At 44.7% G+C, this 19569-nt stretch overlaps 1 protein-coding gene across 10 annotated transcripts in view; it reads left to right on the plus strand.

Moving 5' to 3' along the window:
• sipa1l2 (signal induced proliferation associated 1 like 2) overlaps positions 1–19569 on the plus strand; it is a 664341-nt gene that overhangs the window by 71061 nt on the left and 573711 nt on the right. For 5 of the 10 annotated variants that reach the window (XM_069885041.1, XM_069885040.1, XM_069885036.1 and 2 more), the window contains exon 1: positions 14201–14411. The exons of 3 other annotated variants lie outside the window; for them this stretch is intronic. The gene's annotated coding sequence lies outside the window, so the exon portion shown is untranslated. Of the gene's footprint in view, positions 1–14199; positions 14412–19569 lie in introns of those variants that run through there. 2 more of the 10 variants (XM_069885043.1, XM_069885045.1) reach the window with 2 other exon arrangements.

The raw sequence follows: 19569 nt of genomic DNA on the forward strand, positions 1-19569 counted from the left end.
TGCCCCTTATGGAAGGAGATTATACTCATTGTCAAAGAAATACTCAATTTAAGTGGCCAAAAAATGGGATTAAATATTTAGGGATTTGTGTAGATAGTAATTTTAAAAACAATATAAATTGAATTATTTGTTATTACTCAAAAAGGTTGAAGAAAATTTGAAAAAATGGATGATTTTCATGTAACATTGGTAGGAAGGGTTAACTGTGTTAAGATGAATATATTCCCATGAATACAATATATTTTTCTAACCTTATGTATGTTATTACCACAAAAACTTTTTCAAGAATTAAATAAATATGTGAGATGAAATGTCAAGAGTTTCTATAGAAAGATTAACATGGAAATATGGACTGGGAGGCCTACAGCCTCTTAACTTTAAGAGTTATTATTCAAGCAGCTTAAATGAGATTTCCCACTTTTTTTGAAGTAGTAGAAAAACCAGCATTGGTTAAAATAGAATTGAATAAAATAGGAGAGAGATTAGCAGAGGAATTTGTATACAAATAGGATTCAAAATTAATAAATGGTGTTGAAGAAACACCATTGTTGAAACACTTGATTACTGCTTGGAATAAGATAAATGACGAAAATGGAGCAAAAGGAAGTATATCGCCTGTGGTGAAATGCAGTACTGTAGGCCCACCTTCCATACCTGTAGCTCCTCTTCGTAAGATCCCTAATAAAGGCATTGGACGTGAGTCAGCAACATGTAGAGGCATGCCAAAGTTTTCTGATTAATAAGGCCTTTGACTGCTTCCTTTGTGTCTGCGGGTGGTCATTGATCATACCACAATTTATTGATCAGAATTTTAATTACTATGGACAAGGCAATTAGACTAGAGAACTGGAAACAAATCCAAAGGAACCAGAAGCCTCCGTCACATTCGACATGTGGCTACATTGCTTGAAGGCCTACATGAACAAAATCACAGGAACTACTGTGGCAAGGGCAAACACCCACAAAAGTTCTGCCCGGCCCGTAGTGCACCTTGCTCAAATTGCCGGAGGAAGGGGCACTCTGCAGTAGCAGTGCCACGTACAGACTGCAACCTGTGTTGCCATCTTGGGCCGACCCACTTCTGCCACTTCTGGTGGCCGAGAATAGAACAGGAGCATGATGATATGGGGTGACGTTACATTTGGCTTCTCTTCCGGACTCCGCCATGTGTGATCCATAGGGGCGGCCATATTCGTGATCTACTGGGCGGCCATCTTGATGGCAGCAGTCCCAACCATGTAGCAGCAGCAACTCAGACAATGAGGTGACGTTAGCCTTCATCATGCTGGACCAGAGCAGGCCACACCAGCTGGGGTGATCGATGATGAATATTGAGGTAAACAGCCACATCATGGGCTGCCTGTTTGACATGGGAAGCACTGCTCAATGTCATTCCCTGACTATGTTCCAGGTGAAGTGCAAAGTAGCGCCAGCTTCCAAATCCCTCTCAGCGGAAATCAGTGGGTGTGGCACTGTCATCCTAAGCATATAAAAACTTCAGACTGATGGTGATTTCTCCCCCCCACCTCTGGAATTCATAAAAACGGAAGTGGGGTGACTGCTGAGGGAGGGCATAATAGAACCCTGTAACAGCTCCTGGAGGGCACAAGTGGTGGTGCTGAAGAGAGGGGAGAAGTACCGGATGGTCATCGATTACAGTCAGACCATCAACAGGTTCACCTTATTAAACACCTACCCTCTTCCCCTGCGTAGCTGATTATGGTGAATGAGATTGCCCAGTTTAGGGTTTTCTCCACCATAGACCTCAAATCAGCATACCACCAAATTCTGATTCGCCTGGAAGACCGGCCTTGCATGGCATTTGAGGCAAACGGCCACCTCTATCACTTCGTGTGGGTCCAATTTGGCCTCACAAATGGGGTGTCAATGTTCCAAAGGGAGATGGATCACATGGTGGATGACAATAAATCAAAAGCTACCTATCCACATTTTGATAATGTCGCCATCTGCGGATAAAACCAGGAGGAACACGACGAGAACCTGCTGTTCCTGGCCATTGCCAAATGCCTCAGCAAAATAAGAAAAAGTGCATGTTTGGCACCAAGCGGCTGGCAATCCTTGGGTGTGTGGTGGAGCATGGTGTCATCGCCCCTGACCCCGAGCGCATGCGCTCCCTTCTGGAACTACCTCTGCCCTAGAACACCAAGGCTTGAAAAAGGTACCTGGGGTTCTTCTCATAATATGGCCAGTGGATTCCCATTTATGCAAACAAGGCCCAACCCCTGGTGAAAACCACCACCTTTCCCCCATTGGTGGAGGCCCGTAAGGCTTTCGAGATTTACCAAGGCGTCAATGCATGCCATTGATGAATTGGTCCCGTCCAAGTGGAGAACGACATCTCCGACTTCACCAGTGGCATTTTTCTCCTGAATCCTCTAAGGCCCTGAACATAGGCACTCTGCCGTCGAGGAGGAGGCACAGGCTTTAGTGGAGGCTGTGTGTCACTGGAGGCACTATTTGACTGTCAGACCATTCACCTTGCTGACAGACCAGAGAGCCATCACTTTCATGTTTAATAACAAATAGTGGGGAAAATTAAAAATGACAAGATCACGAGGTGGAGAATTGAGCTCTCTACCTATAATTATGAAACTGTGGCTACACTGCTAACTGAGGGATCGCACAACCAGACGGGTTGAGTTATTGCAGGCTGCCTGGCTGGTCTTGTACTCCCAGCCCGGACCTGGCTGAGAACCGCGCTGGGGGGCCCCGATATCACTGGGGTGTCACGTGTGTCCCCAAGCGCGGGCTTCTGAGCCCAGTGCCGAGGTCTGGGGGAAACCCTCAACGGCGCCATTTTGGCCGGCTGCCCTGCTGCCTGCATGACAAGCGGAGCTGGTTCGCCTGCCTAATGGTGTGCCGCCACAAGATCTTGTATCAGATGGGAAAGCTCAATGAGCCACCCAATGCCCTGTCCAGGAGAATCTGCAGCACGGCACAAGTAGATAATCACCAAGCCCTCCATGATAGCCTTTGCCACCCCAGAGTCGCAAGGCTCTACCATTTTGTAAGGGCTTGTAACCTCCCCTATTAAGAGGAGGTCAGGGAGCTGACTCGCAATCGCTCAGTCTGCGCAGAATATAGGCTTTATTTTTACTGACCGGAGAGAGCCCTTCGAATGTCTCAGTATGGACTTCAAGGGTCCCCTCCCATCCACGAATCAGAACGTGTCCTTCAGGAATATCGTGGACAAGTACTCATGTTTCCCATTCACCATCCCCTTCCCCAACATAACCTTATCCACAGTCATTAAAGCACTCCGCACCATCTTTACCCTGTCCAGATATCCCAGTTACATTCACAGTGATTGGGGGTCCTCATTCATGAGTGGGGAGTTGCAGAAATATTTACTTTCCAAGGGCATAGCCATGAGTAGAACCACCAGCTACAAACCTCGTGGGAAAGGGCAAGTGGAGAGGGAGAATGGTATAATCTGGAAGATAGTCCTTTTGGTCTTCAAGTCGAAAGGGATACCCATCTCCCAGTGGCAAGAGGTCCTTCCAAAAGCACTGCATGCCATCAGGTCCAAACTTTGCACTGCAACTAATGCAACATCACATGAAAAATTGTTCTCCTTCCCTCAGAGTTCATTGTTGCGAACCACACTGCCAGTCTGGCTGACGACCCCACGGCCTGTGCTTCTCTGTAAGCATGTTATGATCCACAAGGCAGACCTGTTAGTCGAGGAAGTGCACCTCCTGCATGCTAATCCACAGTATGCTCTGGTACGGTACCCGGACAGATGGGATGACACAATGTCCATCCAGGACCTGGCTTGAGCTGGGGCCCCATCACGCGTTCTGGACCCAGTAGTCCCCATCAGCGACCAGTTGGCCCCAGAGATCACCCTGACAAGTGACAAAGTGAACCCACCACTATGGCCCCTCAGGCTGCTGCCCCCCACCCCCTCTAAAACCTGTACACACAGACACAGTTCAGCCCTCCAACACCCAGCCTGCTGAACAAGCCACCATTCCACAGGAACCAACGACACAGCCAGTGCTACAGCGAACGCAGCGTCAGATAAAACCACAGGATCCTATGAACTGTTATGGACTACATGACCAGTGCCGATGGATATTGCCTTGCTTCACCCTGCTGGACATCATCCAAAAAATGAAGGGATGAGAGTGGTGGAACATGGCACTGCAGGCAGGCTGGGCCTCTTTCCATATCCCGCAGCTCCTCTCCGTAAGATCCCTAATAAAGTGAGCCCTAGTCTCCTCCCTTGTACCTGCCTTTTGGATGTGAGCCAGCAGCATGTAGAGGCATGCCAAGGTTTTCTGATTAATAAGGGCTTTGGCTACTTGCTTCGTGTCTGCAGGTGGCCATTGATCGTGCCACATCACCCAAGATGCCTTTGATTTCAAATGATCTTATACCTTTTATAAATGATAACCAATCGTTAAATTCATACTTGATGGAAAATTTGCATATTTTTGTTACACTTTATCAAAGAAATTTTAGGTCCATTTATGTATGAATGAATGAGAGTTTGTCATGCACACAAGTACAATATACAGATGGAAAAAAAGTCTTGATGAAGCTTCCCATTTACATGAACTACACTAGCACAAATTAAGTGTGGTTAAGATGTTACAAAGAGAAAAGCATAATAAATATAAAAGCATAAAAGAAATATTTAATAAATAAAGGGATGTGGGCAAATTAAGAAAGTGAATAAGAATATAACAAATTGAATATAGTGTGGGGAAAATATGGGTTTATTTAATTTGGATCAAAGCCTAGAAAAGCAACACTTTAAAACTAAGGAGCTGGCATGTGTTTGTGACGGGTTACATAAGTGTGCTGGTTCTTGGGATGCAGAATGCTAGTAGGTAAATTAGCAAAAAAAAACATGAATCATAGCACAAAATATCTGAAAACTCACTTGGGCTGTATTGGGCTTTGGTCAGATTGGACTTTGTGCTGGACTGACAAATTATATCCTGATTCGTTGTTGAATTTAGTGGGTTTTCAATGAAGAGAGACTCGTACTGTATGTTGATAACTGTCCTATATTACAAGGAATGCCCTACATTTAAGAGTAAAATTGTCGACACTGTGCCAAGATATTTTCATTTATGTACAAGAAGAGTTGCAGTGTTGCACAAAACACCAAGAAATACAACCTGGGTTGGGAAGGGGAAATTATGATGTATTGTTAAATGTTACCAATAGGAAATGATGTGGGCAGAGAGCTATAACAGCTTGCCTTCTCTTTGAAATAGTAATGAGATTCCAAGGGCTAGAAAGCTTGAGGAAGTGATTGGCCTGTTCTCATTGATGTAGAAGAAAGAGGAGTGATCCCATTGGGACATGCAAAATGAAAGGGATTGGCGATGCATGACAAACAACTACTTTCTAACTGCTGTTGGGACACAGTTTCAACACGAGGCCTGACCATTTAATATGTGTCTGTGGAAAAATTTGTTTATGCATTGACTTAGTTTTTTTTTAGTTTTCTATTTAACAGGGACTCAGTCATTGACTGTTTGCGGCTGAGATTGATTGTTCCTTTTGAGCACGAAGAGAACTGGACAATATGGGAATTGGGTAGGAAAGTGAATGATCACTTCCACATTTCCTTGTGGTATTCTTTCCATGTGTTGTATTAGGTTTTATTGTAATATTACTCTTGAGTTTAATCTACAATAAACTCTAACAGAAGCTTGTATATGTGGAATGGTATCTTGTGTGAATCATCAATCAAAGTGAATGATGAAAAGGGAAGTTACTTACCACCAAATCACTAGATTGTTAGAAAGACCACAATTTAATAAAATATCTTAATGTTATGAACGTATTGACTGCAAAAGGCACTGTTGGTGTAGTGGTTAGCGCAACATCTCTACAGCACCAGCGATCAGGACTGGGGTTTGGATCCTGTGCTGTCTGTAAGGAATATTAATATACTCTCAAACTCTCCTGCTGACTCACTTCTGGAATTAATCTGGTTGGTAAACCTCCTCTGCACTGACTCCAACGTCAATATCTCCTTTCTCAAGTAAGAAACCAGAATTGTATGTAGTACTGCAGTGCAGCCTTACCTCTACCCTGTACAATCACAGCAGGGTCTTTCTGCTCTTAAATTTAATCCCTTTGGCAATGAAGGCCAACATTCTATTTACCTTCTTAATTATCTGCAGTTTCTGCAAACTAACAGTTTGTGAATCATACACGTACCCCCAGGTCTCTCTGAATGCATTTTGTCACCATTTTATTAATAGTCCAATTTGCTACTTTTTTTTGCTTCCATCGTGAATAACCTCACATTTACTCACGTTGTGCTCTATCTGTGCACTCGCACTGCATGTCTATAAAATCTCTATACACTCTCTGTCTTCTACATAAATTTGCTTTTCCACTCAATTCACTGTCATCAGCAAACTTGCTAATGACTAAACTTCGTCCCCTCTATGCATATTGTGACCAGGTCTGATCGCAACATTGATGCCTGTGGTAAACCACTAACTATTGCTGACCAGAGAAACACCTGGTTAACTCTGCCTTCTATTGTTCAACCAATCCTCCTATCCATATTAATCTGTTACTCCCAACTCCCAGGTATCCTTGTGCAGGACTCTTTTATCAAATGTGGATAATTGTGAGGTCAGGCACTTTGGAAGGATGAATCAGGGTAGGACTTGCACGATAAATGATAGGTAACTGTGGAGTGTGGCAGGACAAAGGGATCTGGGAATAGTGAAACATACTTTATTGAAAGTGGCATCACGGGTAGATAGGTTCGTACAGAAAACTTTTGGCACATTGACACAAATCAAAGAATTGAGTACAAGAGTTGGAATGTTATGTTGAAGTTGTATAAGATATTGGTGAGGCCAAATTTGGAGTATTGTATGCAATTTTGGTTACCGACCTAGAGGAAAGATATGAATAAGATTGAAAGATTTTTGAGAAAATTTGAAGTTTCCGGGGATGAAGAGCTGAGTTATTGGGAAAGATTGTATGCGATGATTTCATTCCCTGGAGTGTCGGAGAATGAGGAGATTTGATAGAGGTAAAGAAAATTATAAAGGGAATAGATAGCGTAAATGGAGCAGGCTTTTTGGAGAGACTATTGGGAGATTGCTTTGTTGAGTAGCTCTGATCTGCCCACCGCAATAGTGGGGATTTCCCAGTGGCCACCCATTTCAATTTTCCATCCCATTCCCTTGCTGACATGTCTGTCCATGGTCTAATGCACTGCCAGACTGAGACCACCCACAAAATGGAGGAGCAATACCTCATCTTCCAACTGGGTACCCTTTAACTGGATGGCATTAATATTGGCTTTTGTTAAACCTCTACCCTCCCACCCCTTTACTACTTCCCCTGTCACCTTCCCCAGCTCCGACTCTTCATTCCATCTCCTTTCGCACAAATATAATAAATTCTTACCTTGTCCCTTATCATATCCAATTAACACCTTTTGTTGGTCTGGATTCCTTCCCAAGCCAGCATTGTCTGAATTCTGAGACTTTGAGATTTCCTGCTTCAGGCTCATTCTGCTTCTTCCTTGAAGAAGGGATCAGGCCCAAAATGTCGGCAATATATCTTTGTCTCCTATGGACACTGAAAAGACCAGCTGAGTTCCTCTGGGATTTTGGCATGTTTTTACTACAGTCACACTGTCTGCAGATTTTCATGTTTCACAGCAGGCTTTCTATTTTTTTTGGTAATATTAATCATTTAAAATATATTTTACAATCAACAATCCTACCATATACAAAACATCAAGAGAACCCCTTCCTCCACCCCTCTATATGTCCTATTAAACAGAGAAAGAAGAAAAAGAAACACAAAAAAGCATCCCATTGTCAGTGTGTACAGTAAGACATTTGGAGACATGATAATACCACAGTGTTAAAATCACTAGCCAGTAGCAATTATAATCCTATATTGGTGCCAGTGAGGTACTTGTATCCTCTAAAAAGGCTGCCAGATTTTTAGGAAGGTGTTGTATCCCTTCCTGAGTTTGTATGTGACCTTTTCAAGTGGGATGCAGCTACTCATGAGTAGATGGGAGTTAGACTTTCATGTTACTGGTATGCACTTCTTGGCCACACACAAGACAATCTCTATGAATTTAATTTGAGAATTAGTTAGTGATCTACCAACAGTGGTAAATTTCCCCAGAAAACAAAGCTCTGGGTCTACTTGGAAGGCGACTCCCATGATCTTAGTTAGGGTGTCACAGAGGTCATACCAGAAGGGCCTCACCTTAGTGCAAAGACAGATAGAATGTAAAAGGAACCAACCTCTACACCACACCTAAAACACATCTCTAATAATTCAGATTTGTACTGGTATAATTTCTGTGAGGTGAGGTACAGTTGATGGAGAAAATTATAGTGGACCAATCTATACCTGGCATTGATAGTAGCCATCAAACTTCCCTGACACACATCTGACCAGAGTGGTTCATCAATTGTTGTATCTAGGTGTGACTCCCATCTCTCCCTAGATTTATGCAAACCTGGCTTTGGGGTTTCACTCATCAATAAAAAATACATTCCTTCATGAAGTAGTTTCTCCTTTTCAGTGAGTTCCAGTAGAGTCATTTCAGGGCACAAATTGGCCCTAAGGAAGGATCGTAACTGAAGGTAACCAAAAAAGGTCTGATTGGACAAGTCATATTTCTTCTTCAGCTGTTCAAAGGGCATGAAAAGACCTTTTTCCTTACAATCTTCCACTGTATTCCCTTATGATATCAGGTTTCCAAAAATGTATTGTTCAAACTCATAAGTACAAGTTCATTCTGTCTTAAAGGTATTCTCAGTGACAATCCTCTTTTTAGTCCAGAGCCACCACAGTCTTGCTCCATATTTCAACCAAGTGTTTTAAAATGGGGTGTCTGTCCTGCTGGCTCTAATTCTGGAATTCTATTTATACATGAAATCATTATACACCTTCTCTTTTTGAGAGTGCAATCCAATTTGTACCCAGGAAGGGGAATCGTCCCTCTCAAAAAATGAAGAAATTAATCTAATTTGGGCCGCCAAATAATACTTTTTGAAATTGGGCAACCGGATGCCTCCCAACTTGTAATCCCATGTTAACTTTTCCATGAATATTCTAGGTACCTTACAGTTCCAAATAAATTGTCCAACATGCTTATTAAGGGTTTTTAAAAAGGTTTGTAGTAGAGGAATGGCAAGGACTGGGAAAGGTACTGCAATCTTGGCGATATATTCATCTTTACACAGTTGACCCTGTAAATTAGAGTGATGCACAAATTCATCCATCTACTCAAATCTTCTTCAATTTTACTAAGTAGCAGAAGGTAATTGAGTTTGTATAAATTCTGAAGATCATAATTCACTATTATTCTAAGGTATTTGATACCAATGAAGGACCATTTGTATGGTCTTGTTTGTTGGTACTCAGCGTGATCAAATTTTGTTAGTGGTATGATTTCACTTTTTCCCCAGTTTATCTTGTCTTCTGAAACTTCGCTGTAAGCTTTTAATAGAATCTGTAATTTAATAAGGGAATTAATCAGATCAGTTAAATACAGGATTACATTGTCTGCCATAAGATTAATTTTGTGGGTTGTATGACCCACCATAAAACCCTTTATCTCCTGGTCTTGTCTAATTACCTCTGCCAAGGACTCAATAGCCAAGACAAAAAGTCATGGAAGCAAGGAGCAACCATGTCAGTTTGATCTGCTCAAAGGAAATGCTGCTGAATTCTGTCTATTAGTCTGTAATAGAATTTTAACCCAATTAATGAACAGTTGCACAAATCCGAGCTTGGCCAAGATTAAATAAATACAGCCATTCATGCCTATCAAAGGCTTTCTCAGCATCCAGAGTCACAGCAACACTTTGTTCAGCTTTGGACTTTACATAGTGGATAATATTGAAGAGTCTACATAGATTATTGGAAGACTGACATTTCAAAATAAAGCTGCTCTGGTCTGGATTTATTAATTTCAGCAAGTATTGGCCAAGCCTGTTAGCCAGGGCCTTAGAAATCAATTTGTAATCTGAGTTTAGTAATGCAATGTGTCAAAATGTGGAGCATTTCAATGGGTCTCTGTTTTTTTAAATGAATCACAGTAATTATGGCAGTAGAAAATGAATCAGCGAGAGTCTGCATTTTAAATACTAAGTTAATTATATGCATGAAGAAGAGTATAAGTAGATCCTGCTGTTTGGGCACGGCCACCTGGACCAATTGAGATGTCTAGGTGGGCGGCTTTCAAGCGGTCCACAGTAAATAATTCCTCCCTAACCCCCACGTCCAAAGTAAAAGTTCCGCCTGACTGCTGGAGCACCTTGTACAGCCCCTCATAAGGCCGCTGCAGCAGTGCTCTCTGTGGTCCCCTTCTGACAAGGACGACTTATGTCACATCGAGTTCTTTGGGCTGATGAAACGGTCGTGTACTATGGTGTGACGGGGGCAGTGGGGTCAGGTTCACTTACGGAGGTCGGCGAGCCGCTAACCTTCGCTGTGTGTGACCTCTGCTTGCAGGCCGAAGAATTCCCCTGGCAGAGAGAGTGGTGCGCCGTAGACCATTTCAGCTGACGAGGCTTGCAGGTTCTTCTTGGGTCGTTCTGATTCCAAGGAAGACCCAGGGCAACTCATCCACCCAGTCGGGGCCGGAAAGCTTGGCCATCAGGGCAGACTTTAAGTGGCGATGGAACCTCTCTACCAACCCGTTAGACTGCAGTGGTAGGCCATGGTGTGGTGCAGTGTTACCCCTAAAAGCCTCGCCAGCTGCGACCATAGGGTGGAGGTAAATTGAGTGCCCCTGTCACTCGTAATATGCGCTGGCCCTCCAAAACAAGCGATCCATTGGCAGACAAGGGCACTAGCACATGTCTCTGCCGATACGTCATGGACCAGGATGGCTTCTGGCCACCTGGCAGCTCTGTCCACTGTGGTGAATAGGTACCACGACTCCCTGGGACACCGGCAAGGGGCCCACGATGTCTATGTGGATATGTTGGAACCTTCACGATGCCGGGTTGAAATGTTGGATAGGGGCCTGTGTGTGCCTGTGGACTTTGGAGATCTGGCATCAGACGCAGTTGTGGGCTAGTGCTACAACCTCCTTCTTGAGACCATGCCAGATGAATCACTGAGACACCATTTGGATGGTAGTCTTTACTGAGGGGTGGGCGAGATTGTGGATGGAACTGACGACCCTAACCCTCCAGTCCTGTGGAACTACCGGTCGTGGTGAGCTGGTGGAGGTATCGCAGAGCAACGGCTTGGTGGAATTGGGGAGGTGGATATCCTCAAGTTGGAGCCCTGATACTGTGGTGTGGAGAGCCTGGGTTTCGGCATCGCACTGTTGGCCCTGTGCGAGCTGTGCGTAGTCGAGACCAGGAGCTATCGTGCTGATGACCAGGCGGGAGAGTGCATCAGCGGCCACATTGTCCTTACTCTCCCTGTGCAGGATGTCCATTGTGAATTCCAAGATGAGGGACAGGTGACACAGTTGCCTGGCTGACCACGGGTCCTTGGCCATAGATAGTGCTTGGGTGAGGGGCTTGTGGTCGGTAAAGGCAGTAAAAGTCCTGCCCTCTAGGAAATATCGAAAATGGTGAATGGCCAAGTACAATGCCAGGAGCTCAGTAAAGGCAGTAAAAGTCCAGCCCTCTAGGAAATATTGAAAATGACGGATGGCCAGGTACAGCGCCAGGAGCTTGGTAAAGGCAGTAAAAGTCCTGCCCTCTCTAAGAAATATCGAAAATGGCGGATGGCCAGGTACAGTGCCAGGAGATCCTGGTCGAACGCACTGTATTTGAGTTCGGGAGGCCGCAACTCCCTGCTGAAAAAGACTAGTGGGCGCCACTGTCCGTCTAGCCACTGTTCGAGCACCCCTCTGACCGCCGTGGCAGAAGCATCGACCAATAGCGCTGTGTGTGCTTTCGGACATGGGTGCACTAACAAAGTCGACTCAGCGAGGGCCCACTTCGTCACTGTGAAAGCCTCGTCTGTCTCCCCTGACCAAGCCAAGGTCTTCTCTTTCACCGCTATCAGCGCAAACTGAAGGCACATGATGCATGTGGCATTGGGAATGAATCGATGGTTAAAGTTCGTCATCCCCACAAATTCCTGTAGCCCTTTGAGGGATGAGGGCTTAGGGAAACATTGGACGGCTGCCACCTTCTCCGGTGCCGGAGCTGCCCCAGACGCTGTGATGGTGTGCCCCAGGAACTGCAAAGTTTGTTTCTTGAACAGGCATTTGGTCTTGTTGACCGTGAGGCTGAATTCTGCCAGCCAGGTGAACAGGGTACGGAGATTGACCTCGTGGTCTTCGTGAGTGCAGCTAGCTACCAGGATGTCATCTAGGTAGATAAAGACCAATTCCAAATCCCTACCCACTGCGTCCATGAGGCGCTGGAATGTCTAGGCGGCATTCTTCAGGCCGACCGGCATGTGGAGAAACCTGAACAGGCCGAAAGGGGTTATAATGGTGGTCTTTCCCACATCGTCAGGGTGGATTGGAATCTGGTGGTATCCATGTACCAGATTGACCTTTGAAAAGAACTGCACGCTGTGGAGGTTGGCCGCGAAGTCTTGGATAAGTGGGACTGGGTACCTGTCTGGAGTCGTGGCATTGTTCAGCCATCTGTAGTCTCCGCAGGGCCTCCAACCTCCCGATGACTTTGGGACCATGTGTAGCGGCCCTGACCAAGCACTGTTTGATCACCGAATGATGCCCAACTCCTGGAGTCTGGAGAATTCCTCCTTTGCTTGGTTCAGTTTCTCCGGCAGCAGCTGTCTAGCCCTGATATGGATCGGGGAACCTTCTGTGGAGATATGATGGAATACTCAGTGTCGGGGGAGGCAATGTCAAAGCGAGGCTCCAGGATGGCAGTGAACTGTGAGGATCCCGGCCAATTCGTCTTCGGCGGCGGCAACTGTGGGGATCTCCGACCTGGTGTCGTCTGCCGTGCCCAGGCGCACCGAGAGGAAGGTGTGGGCATTGAGCAGCTTCCTGCCCCTCACATCCACCAGTAGGCCGTGAGCCTTTAGGAAGTCAGCCCCCACAGCGCCATGCTCACCGAGGCCGGGTCGAACCTCCAAGTGAATTTCTCTTCCCCGATCTGTATCTGTGCCCTATGAGTGCCAAAAGTTTTGATTGTAGAGCCATTGGCAGCCCACAGGGTTAGACCAGGGGTTTGAGTCCGTGTTTCCAGCACTGTGGGGGGAATTGGAAGTGGGGGGAAGGACGTTCAGCTCAGCCCCTGTGTCGACTAAGAACCAGCGGCCTGTGGATCTGTCTTGGATGTAGAGGAGGCTGTTCATGTGGCCAACCGTCGCAGCCATCAACAGCGGTTGGCCTGGCCGTTTCCCTGGTAATCTCAGGGCTGGCGGCACTTGCGGGCTTTAGCCCCCCCAGTGCTGATGGTAGAAGCACCACAATGACTGGGCTTCTTCGGGCTTGCCCTTGGGAGAATCTTGCTGATGACAGGGCGCCGGCTTGGAGATCTGGCTAAGTGCTGCCTCGTTCTCCTGCTTAGCTCACCAGAGGATGTCCACCCGGGTTGCCCCCTTGCGGGGGATGGAGAAGTCCTCTTCAGACAGATGAAGCTGAATATCCTCTGGCATCTGTTCTAGAAAGATCTATCTGAAGAGGAAGCATGGCTCGTGATCCTCTGCCAGGGCCAGCATCTCATCCATGAGGACTGAGGGACTGCGGTCTCCCAACCCGTCTAGATGTAAGAGTCTGGATGCATGTTTGGGGCTAGAGACCAAACTTCCCCAGGAGCAGCTTCTTGAGGGCTGTGTACTTTTCGGTCGCTGGTGGCCGAGAGATGATATCGTCCACCCTCACTGCTGTGTCCTGATCGAGGGCACCCACGACATGGTAAAACTTAGTGGTATCAGTTGTGATGCAGCGGAAGTGGAATTGTGCATCCGCTTGGCCGAACCATGTCCGTGGGTGATGTGGCCAGAAAGGGGGAAGTTTGAGGGCTACCGCGTTAACCTCTGCCGAGTCCATTGTTGGTTGGGTCCAGAAGGTTGTCTGGGCCCGTCGGGGTCACCAAGGTGCTCTGAGGAGCTGAAGTAAATCACTGTCACCCCACCGATGGTCGTTAACAACTGTTTTTATTCAAATTCCGCACGCCTCTTTAAGGGCTGCATGAACTTTGTCATCTGGTGCATTGTGACATCATAATCGCTGCCTAGGGAGCACACTGGAAAGGATGCTGGAGTCTAGAAGAAACCTCTGACAATGCCATCTCCTAATGGCTGCCCCGCTACGTGGCGATACAAGAGGGGCCGGTTCACCATTAGGCTCTGTGCCGCCACAAACCATGATTAATTAATCTACCACAAGTGAATTGCCAAATGCACTTATAGACCTCATCATAGATTGTAGACTTGCAATGTAAATATGGATTAGACAGTTCATTGAACAGGTTTGTTTCCTCATCTGAAGCAAGTAAAAATTGTCTGGTGTCTATTATTTAGTCACTGATTTAAGATGATTGGTGAGAGGTCATCGTTTACTTGCATATTCTTTATCAAGAATGTGGGTTTTGTCTGAAAATGTAACCACCAAATTAACTGAAATATGGAACCTTAAAATCCACCTTCTTACAAAACCCTTAAATGTCTTGCAAGTGGATTGCAGGCTTCATTCCATCTTCATTCCATTCTAGCACTCAAAATAGCTGCCACTGGCACAGTAAAAGGATTTGGGTTTTGTATATTTCTGCGATAGAAATATTTTAAGTGGACTAGGACTGAAAAAGAAGGCAGAGGACGAACCTGTCAATAGTTGTAAAATTTTTGGAAGGTTTGATAGAGAAATTGCTTTAATGTCTGGGGAAAATCATTATTAATGCAAGATGATTGTGTATAAATGCAATGCTGATTTGAGGAGAATAATCTTTTCTGAACATTTGTCCCTGAAATTAGTTAAGGCGAGGACCACTGATCAATTCAAAGAAAAAGTTAGATGGGCTTGTTTAGGATAATATAAAAGAACTATCAGTGATAGAAGTGGACGAAGAAATGTAGAGGTATATGTGTTAAGGATGAAGGCTTGTATCTATTCTGTAAATATTTTGTGAACAGTGCAAATGTGAAAAATGTTGTCTACAAATTTGCCAAAGACACCACAGTTGTCAGCAGAATCACAGACGGCAATGAGGAAGTGTACAGGGGAAAAGTAGATTAGCTAGTTGCGTGATGTCACCTTGCACTCAACGTTAGCAAAACCAATGAGCTGATTGTGGACTTCAGGAAGGGGAAATTAGGAGATCATGTAGCACTCCTCATTGAGGGATCAGCAGTAGAAAAGGTTAAGAGCTTCAAGCTCCTGAATGCCAACATCTCTGAAGATCTATCCTGAGGTCTCTGTCGATGCAATCATGAAAAAGGCTTGGCAGGGTCTTTACTTTGAGGAGATTTGGTATGTTTCCAAAGACTGAAATTTCTGCAGTGTACCGTGGAGAGCATTCTGACTGTTTACATCATTATCTGGTTTGGAGATGCCAATGCACAGGACAAGAAAAACTATAGAGAGTTGTGAACATCGCGGGCATCAGTCTCCACTCCATCGAGGACATCTACAAGAGACGATATCTTAAGAAAGTAGCTTCTGTCCTCAAGGATCCTCAACACCCAGACCATGTCTTCTTCACATTGCTGCCATCATGAAGGAGGTACAGGAGCCTGAGGACAAACACCCAGTGGCAGAAGGACCGCTTCATCCCCTCTGCCATCAGATTTCTGAATGTGCAATGATCCTCACTTATCCTTATTTTTAAATGTAATTTTATATCAATAATTGCACTGCAATGCTGATACAAAACAATGTATTTGTGTCATGTTCATGACAATAAATTCTGATTCTGAAAGAGTAACATTTTGATTATGTCTTTTAATGACTAAAGATTTATCAATAGTATTAGATGCCATGTTCTTAAGGCAGAACGCTGAAACTTAATTCTCAGCCATAACTTATGTGAGCCAAATGGCTTGTCTGAAAACCAATTGGAGAGCTTGCCAATACCACAAAGAACTGGTGTATTTCACAGCTTCGGTGAAGCTCTGTCATTGGACTCTAATGAGGGATGGAATGACCTTTCTTTCTAATTGGAATAACAGCTGGAGCTGTAAAGCCCATAAAAATAGTTGAGAAATAGCATTCACATAAAAACTGTGACTGTGCAGATGGTGGCAATGCAAGAATTTCCACTGTTTTGCTGCTCTTTATTGGAATGTATTGTGTTTAAACACTGGTATTAGAAATACAATGTTAATTCTGTATTTGTGATGTAGTTATTTAGCTCAGGCAATGGCAGTCTTTGGCTAAAGAATAATTCTGCATGTCATGGGCACAGCACTGTTGTTATGTTCCTCTATACTGAGCTGTCAATAATTCATGATTTGGCTTATGAAAACTGTGCCAAAAAATCCTTATCATATTTTGTATTGTCACCTTAAAAGTTGTTAAGTTAACTGATGTTCAGGAAAGAAACAAAAAAACATAAATTCTGTTCTGATAAAGCATCTCATCCACGGATTCTGTCTGATTGCTGAGTATGACCTGCACATTATCTTACTTTTGATATCCAGCATCTGCAGTTTTTGATTCACAAGCATAAAATCTGCTTGGCGTTGATTGCTTTCGGCAGGCTTTTTGATCTTGGACCAGATGGTGCTTGCCTTCTGTCTTTGTGTATTGATGGGATATGTACAGTATGCAGAGAATAAAAGTGGAATAAACAATTTGTGATTGGTGTATTTTCAAACTAATATTTACCACCCAATTTCTCCATATCCTCCCTTCTCCTGCTCTATTACTTAGTGTTCCTAAAACCTTAATTGAACTCATGAAATTTCATTCTTGGACCTCTCAAAATGTGCTCTTGTTATCACTAGGCCCTTTCTTGCCAGGCCTCCACCTGGAGCCCAGCTATAAGCATGGAAGGAAAACATAAATATACCTTTCATGGAATAGCCCTAAAAGGCTGCCCCTGCTTCACATTTATGTTGAGTTCCGTCTTGTAGCGGCCTCTGGAACCAATGTAGGTGGGGTGACTGGTGCTGTAGCTTTGCTCGCCATAAATACATGGCAGAGCAATGACTGTCTTCCCTACCCATAATACCCCACACAACTCGAATCGTCATGTTTCCCAGAACAGTTCCAGCTGCATGGGGGATTATGGGTAGGGAAGACAGCTATTGCTTTGCTGCGTTTTGAGCCGCTGTTGAATGGCCCCAAAGGCCAAAGCGGCCCGGTGAGGTGCCAGAGCTGCTGGTAGGGCTGCCACAGCCTGCACTGGCTCACGCCGTGACGGTCCCTGCTTTTATGGCCCTGACAGCCCCTGCCAGTCGCCCCTACCCTGAAGGCTCCCACTGGCCCCCCCTGCCCTGAAGGCCCCCTCTGCCCTGATGGCTCCCACAACCCCCCCCCCCCGCCCTGATGGCTTCCACTGGCTCCCCTGCCCTGATGGCTCCTGGCACCCCACCCTTCCCAACCTGACAGCTCCCACCAACTGTCCCCGTCCTGAAGGGGTCATGGAGTGGGTTGGAGAGAGAGGGGAGATGGGTCACAGGCTGACAACATCATCGTGACATCATGAGCCCACCCCTAGCCAGCCGCTTGCAGCAGCTGTACATTCATGTGAGGTGCTGGAGTACAGTGCTCCGCCGATGATCCTTCCCTGGGAGGGATTGCAGTCGGTGCCTTGGAGCCAGCCACAGCGCATTCATGGAGGTAAGTCTCCTGATGTAAAGGTGGAGAATCTCCACCTTTACAGTCGGGCTTTTTCACTGCATGAAAGGGCTAAAGTTTCTATTAAGAAGCTTTGGGGCATTTTATTTTCAAGGTGCTTTGTAAATTTACATTATAATGTTGCATTCATGATTGAATGCATTGCCTTTTATCTCTGTCAATTTCTCCAAAAGTTAACATGACAAGGTCCAAGATCAAAAAGCCTACAGATGTAGGTCAGGGGGTCAAAGATGAAACACTCTGCAAAGGAAACAAAATAATATATGCCGGATGTCAATGAATAATACACAGCAGAACTTGGCAGACTGTAGTAAACTGAAAGGAAGAAAATAAAGATGGGTAAATAGAAAAATGAATGAAGAGAGGGAGCAGTGAAGACAAAAGGAACTCCAAAATCGTAGCTATGTACTTGAATAAAAAATGGAAATAAGAGGAGAGGTGAGATTAAGAACCAAAAGGGTAACCTGAGTAGTTGATGGGATGGGTGCATTGCTTTAAATTGATGAGGTTTTAAAAAGGCTTGGTAGGCTTAAAGTAAATCAGCCACTTGGTCGGGTTGAGTGAGGGGAAATGGGAATGGGAATGGAGATTGAAAAGTGGTTGCCATAAACCTCCACCACTCTTGAGAATGGGAGAGCTATTAGAAGACTGGCAATCAGCAATTGTAGCACTGTTTTCATTGACTTTTCTAAAATTATGTTCAAAGTTCAGATTTGTTGGAAGAATGCATACATGACATCACATACAGCCCTGAGATTCCTCTTTCTGTAGGCCAGGGAGAATTTCTACTTTTTGGTAGTGCAAAAGATTGTACTCAAGGAAAAAGAGAAATGTAAACAAATCGTGCAGTACAGGAAAAAATATTCAGTGATAAACAATGTGTGAAGAGTTCTTAAATGAGTCTCTGTAGTAGAGAATGTTGATGAAGAAGGCCTAAGAGTACAAAAATGGAGAGATGATGGTGAATTCTTAAAACTTTTTCAGCCATAGCTAAGTATTTCATCCAGTTCTGGATGTGAGAGGAGATTTGGGAGATCAGGAGGATGCAAGAGATTTGGGAAATCGGATTCCGGAAAAAAGGATTTTGACTTCAAGACTGGAGAAGGTTGTATCTTCCAGGAACAAAATAAAACCTGAAAAGACATACAGCAGCATAGCTTATCTAGAAAAAAAAATGAGAAAAGATTACTTCTCCTCCAATTACAATGATCAAGAACTTGCTCGAAGGTGGATGGAGAAAATTGATCAGGGTTTTAAAAAGAAAATTGATATTTTGAGGGGAAACAATTTAAGAGGCTTCAGGGAAATTGCAGGTTTTGGGCATCAGCAGGAATCCCTTTGGTCATATGGCCTATTTTGTGGTTGTAGAATCATAATGCTTGAAATTGGGCCTTTCTATCCATTGCATTGGCACCAGCCATCAAGCACCCAATCACAGTAAATCAATTTTGAAAATACTTCCCAGTTTTTTTCCATTCCCCCCCACCTCCCCCAGATTCCACTTCATGTATTCATGCCTGAGTCAATTTGCAGTGACTAATTCACTATCAATCTGCTCATCTTTGGCAAGTGGAAGGATGCAAGTGTTCCTGGAGGAAACTCCTGCAGACACAGGGAGAATTTGCAGACTCTATTTGGACATTGAAGATCAGAATTGGATACAGGTCACTGGAACTGTGAGGCAACACAACTGGGTGCGCTCCTCTGTTGCCCTTGATCAGTACTAAGACTTCTCAAAGGATCCAGCTAATTTCTTACTGAACACATTTATTAGAGAGCACAGACGTCTGGTGAATATACTGGTGCAACAACTGCTGTCTTCTTCACAA

Source organism: Narcine bancroftii, chromosome 6 (genome assembly GCF_036971445.1).
Source record: "Narcine bancroftii isolate sNarBan1 chromosome 6, sNarBan1.hap1, whole genome shotgun sequence".
NCBI classification, from domain to species: Eukaryota; Metazoa; Chordata; class Chondrichthyes; order Torpediniformes; family Narcinidae; genus Narcine; species Narcine bancroftii.